The sequence below is a fragment of the Pantherophis guttatus genome, chromosome 1 (assembly GCF_059756535.1).
Source record: "Pantherophis guttatus breed Tessera chromosome 1, ASM5975653v1, whole genome shotgun sequence".
NCBI lineage: Eukaryota > Metazoa > Chordata > Lepidosauria > Squamata > Colubridae > Pantherophis > Pantherophis guttatus.
The window spans coordinates 188,749,139-188,754,538 of NC_142063.1; the positions used below are offsets into that span (position 1 = coordinate 188,749,139).

At 40.1% G+C, this 5,400-nt stretch overlaps 1 long non-coding RNA gene across 1 annotated transcript; it reads right to left on the minus strand.

Moving 5' to 3' along the window:
- Positions 1-785: 785 nt before the first annotated feature.
- LOC132711089 (uncharacterized) lies at positions 786-4,953 on the minus strand. The gene is made up of 3 exons (XR_009621877.2): positions 4,672-4,953; positions 3,733-3,913; positions 786-1,446 (listed from the first exon to the last, which is right to left on the minus strand). It is a non-coding gene; the product is annotated as an uncharacterized LOC132711089 (long non-coding RNA).
- Between the last annotated feature and the right edge of the window lie 447 nt (positions 4,954-5,400).

The window sequence follows — 5,400 nt, forward strand, 5'->3', positions numbered from 1 at the left end:
GAAACCTCACATATTTTTAAAATGGTGATTTGTCTTGCCTGGACTTGTTATGTGTTATGTTATGAATTCCTAATTGAGGTTGTTAAACATTAGCAATAACCATAGCAAAGAAATTAGCATAGATGGTGGTTCCAGATGGCTTTGTTCAGCATAAAGTTACCACAGATCTGGCCAAGTGCAGTTAAGTAAGCTTTGGAGCCAAGTCTGTCTGCTTCTGTGAAACTCTTCCTCTGATTATCAGGGGTCATTTTGGATCAGATGTAGTTAGGACCTTACCTGGTGAACGCAGTACCAAAAGCAAAAGACGCTTAGGATAGGTGGTAGAGAAATAGGCTGGGAGGAGAGTATCTCTCCACTGATGACAAGAGCTTTCCCAGTTGAGAGAGTATCTGTTCCAGGAGACCTGGTGGAAAATTCTGCAAGCATAAATTCATTGCTGTCAACAGTGACAAATGAATTAAGATAGAGATGAAAGCATTTGAAATGGTACATATCAGCAGAACTTTGTATCTGGCAATTTCCTACTTTGTACAATGTGAATTGCTCTTTGTACTGAACTGTGATGGTATCAAAAACATAGAAGTTTACTTTTGATTTCGCTTAAACAGAAAACCTATATGAATGACAAGCACCCAAATAGATTTTAATGCTTCTATCTGACCTGTTCTTAAATATTTTTATGCAGAACTTTTCCAGGTAAGTAGTATATATCTCTACCTAAACTTATACCAATACACAGAAAGACTACTATCTATTATTTCAAGAAAGAGAAAAGCCAGGGCACAAACAATGACAATTTTATTTATGAAGTACCATTATAGAACTCAAACCTAAGTATATTATTTCAAGCAACCATGATCCAAAAGCTGAAGGATGACTGAATGATTGATTGAGGGTAGACTATGTGGAATCTGTCAGAGAGGAAGCAATGGCCTTCCAGATATTGCTGAAGCACAAAGCCCATCAACCAATAATAGGACATATCAAAGAAGGAAGAATAAGAGGAAGAGGAAGAAAATTACATTTCAACTTCCAGAGGGCTATATGTTGCCCAACCCAATTATAAATCAATAGTTGGCTCAGTTCATTTATTTTACTCTTTTCTGAATTAAGAAAAAGGTATAATTTATAATTTAGTGTAGGCTTCTCCAACCCGCAGCCTGTGGGCCACATGTGGCCATAGACAGCTAGTAAAGCAGTCCCACAAGAAAATAAAGGAAGTGTGTTATTTATATACATTAGCTATATTATATATTTTGTATATGGCCCAAGGCAATTCTGCTTCACTAGATAAGGCCCAGGCAAGCCAAAAAGTTGCACAATCATGACTTACTGGCACAATCATGACTTACAGGCAACTGGCAACATTTGTAGTTCAGACATTTTTTGATATTTTGCTGTGGTCTGGTAGAAAACAGGTGGTGAAAAGAGAGAAATCCAGCAGTCCTGAAAAAGAAGGAAAAAATGATGGGGCAAAGATGAGCTGGAACTGACTAAGGGTGAGTACAGGTAGCCACAAAATGGCTCACTTTGGGTTGCATTTGCAACTGAGGGAAAAAAACCAAGTCATGACATTTCACCCAGAAAAGAAAACATGAAGAATCAGAATGACTGCTTTCTTGCTAATGAGAAAATATATTGAACAACTCTGTACAATGGAAGGAGGAAGGGCTTTGGAAGGGGTTTGTGGTGGCAACGAGCATAACTGTATGGTTGTATCACAACTGTAGCATCAACAACGGAGGAGAAACTCCACAGTGGAAAATATTAAATTGAAAATGAATACAGCAATAGAGAGAGATGAAGGAGGAGAAGAGAGGTGGAAGGGAGGAAGAAGGAGAGAGAAGGATGGAAGAGTAGGGAGGAAGGAAGGGAAGGGAAATTAGAGTAGGAGAGAAGGTAAAACAGAGGGGAAGAGAGGAGGAGAAGGAGAAGGGAAGGGGAAGTGGAGAAGAGAAGAAGATGATGGGGAAAGAAAGTAGGAAGGGAGAGGGAAGAGGGAGAGGGTAGGTTTGAGGAGAAAGATTGCTGTACAATAAAAAAGATGAAGTGGAAGAAAGGCAATGCCAAACAAACACATATAAATATATTAAGATAAAGAATGAACTGTTTAAGAATAAAAGAGAATAAATATGCAGTAAAGTTAGAATTTAGGGACAAATGAAGATGGTGTTTATGTCTGCAATATTGAGATATATTGAGATATGTTTAAAAAAGAAAAGAAAAGGGGAAAGACGATTTTGGCAAGAATTGTAATTAAGTAAAATGTATATGAATTTGATTAATTGTATAAGATAAGAAACAGCCAACACTGTTCAAAAAAAAAAAAGATGTAGGTGAATGTGGGAGAGGAGAAAAAACCAATAAAACTTGTTTTTTTAAAAAAACAACAACGGAGGAGAACCAACTTCTTCCCTGGTCCAACACCTTAAAGCCACAGGACATGATATTGACTTTAAAAAGACCAGAACTATCGCCAAAACTGAACACTTTAACAACAGAATAATCAGAGAAGCCATCGAGATAGAAAAATGCCCACACAGCATGAACAAACGAGACGATACCTCCCGCCTACCAGCCATTTGGAAACCCGCCCTTATTGACAAACGAGTCCCTAACACGACGAATGACACCAGACCCACACTCACGAGAGCCACACAGGATGTCACCACCACACATCCATGCAGAAAGCAGACTCAAACCCACACTGATAATGAGCCACGACCAAGGACCAGAAGCCAGACCGCAGCTGCATCATTAGCCACTTTAAACCCCCCCAATCCATACATGAAGCAGACTGACACCCACCATGAAGAGCTCGCACGGCCACAAACACGAAGCCAAACAACAACAACGCAGCTCACAAGCTCAAATCCCCCTGCAACTCAGACTAAGCTGAGCACAACCAAGCCCCCGCCCAAACAGAACACACCCCCAGCCAATCAGAGCACAACCAACCCCCCATCCAATCAGAGCACAGCCAAGCCCCTAACCAATCAGAACACACCTCCACCCAATCAGAACAGAGCCAAGTTCCCACCCAATCAGCTCACACCCCCACTAGCAGTTAAAAGGAAGAGACAGCTGCGATCTCACATTGCTCCTGGAAGCACGAAGCTGAGAACACCAGCCTGAAGATGACGAATGAGACTTCGTCGAAACATCGCCAAGACACCTCCAATTTTACGTGGGAGAAGACCCGAATAACCAAAGACCTACATGTGTGTGTGTGTGTGTGTGTGTGTGTGTGTGTGTGTGTGTGTGTGTGTGTATAGTTAATATTTCGGGTTTCTTCCCGTGTAATTGTGGATATATCCCTAAAAGGGTAGAAGCGACGTTTCGACAGAATCTCATCTGCCATCATCAGGCTTATGTGAGGAGTCTCTTACGTATATATTTGTTTGTTTGTTTGTTTGTTTGTTTGTTTGTTTATCAAACTCCTTAACTGCCCATCTCCCTCACAGAGGAGCTCTGGGCAGTGTATAATTTAATCAATACAATAAAACCAAATAATTTAAGATTAAAAAATTTAAAATGTAAAACATTATAAAATTGCAAGAAATGGAAAAATCCAAGATGGGGAAACTAAGAGTTGTTAATAAAAGTATGGAGGGGGTGCTCATGGGACCAACCAGTGCTATGGCTATGTGTGCCCTGGTGTCCCTATACAAGGCTAGTAGAGAGGTTTTGACCCCTTTGTGAAAGGTCAGAAAATTGGGGGGCTTTCCTCACCTCTGGGAGCAAGATCTTCCACGAAGCAGGGGGCATTAGCAGAAAAGGTCCTCTTCCTTGACCCCCACCAGTTGGAATTCTCCAATTGATGGGGTCTGTAGCATGCCTTCCCTGCCTGAATGAGTGAGATGGGCTGATGTGATGGGATGAAGCTGGTTCTGTAGGTAACCTGCTAAATTAACTGCAAGAGAGAATTTCCAGAGAGAATGGACTGGCTTTAGTTATTTATGCTCTAAATAACCATGGATATTATCTAGGCTTAGATGACTACAATCCTAACCGAAGAATGAAACTTCCTTTTAACATAAAATAGTAGCATCAGATGATGTCACCCAGATCCTGACAGGTGGTGGGAAAGACTCCAGTCTGCACTAGGAGAAGAATTTCTACACAGTGTTGAAATAGGTAGTTTAGAAATCAACCCAGTCTAAAGGAGGTTTCTGTGGTACAGTAGTTAAGGTGCAGGACTAGAGAGTGGGACCCTATGAGCTTTCATCCTCCCTTAGACACAGAAGCTGATTGGGTGATTCTAGTTGCCCCTTAGTCCAACATACCTCACAAGGTTTTTATTGCAAGGGATGTAGGAGAAGGGAGCAATAGGTATGGTATCTTGGTTACACAAAATAAAAGTGGGGTATAAATCTAATAAACAAACATGGGAATCTTTTCCTGAAAAATCATGCAAAGGTGTTACATGTATGAAAAAAGTAGTCTTCCCAGAAATACATCCAGTGTGTGCTTAAGATCACTGTTTTGTGTTTCAGTCATGGGACATGGCCGAAAGCAACAATACCATGAATGATGGCACTTATGTTACTGTGGCAATTACACCCCACATTGCAGCTTTGCTCACACCACATTAAACAATTCCTACAAACATGTCCTCTGTATCCTTGCAATCAAAGCAAACCTGCAAGGCAACAAATATTTTGGACTCACCTCACAGTCACCATGGCAGCTGTGACATTTGAGCAAGTCTTTACTCAATTTACAAGTGGCTCATTTTGACTGGATCCTGTCCACATGCTACTTGAAACGAGCTGGGGTTGTTGCTTTTTTGCCATTTCTGTGCTAGAGTCAGTCTTCTGGGATGTTTCATTTTTAACAAAAACATAGATTATATTACTGCCAATTTGGTTTTTAAGGCAATTATGCTTAAATATGCTTGTGCTTTACTTTAATTTTTCCTCTGAATTTTCAGCTATCATCTTCAATCAACAAAAGCATTCCAGAATGATGTTGATAGCAACTGTAACCATGTGATTTAAAAAAAATTCTAAAGCTAAAATACGATTTTCAGTGTTAACCTTGTATATGTGGTTATGCTAAGTTCCCAGTCAGGTTTGGCAAACATTCAAGGAAACCTGGGAACTCTAATTCTTCAAGGTTTCATAGATAACAAACACAGGATTGGATAGATGGATGTCCTTGCAAATTGCTTTACACTTATTTCTGGGTGAAATTGTTTTCGTTCCATTGATTTATTCTTAATTATATTTAGCCTAGGCTATACCTTTCCATTCAGACCTAGTGGCCCCTCCTGCTAAATTATTCTGGTATGTAAGAGGAGAAGAAAGCCTTATTCTTTTGGGATGACAAACACATGGAAATCTCTACAAATTTAGCTACGTTCTGCACTATTTGAAGGCAGTTTAGGGTCCATAGCCT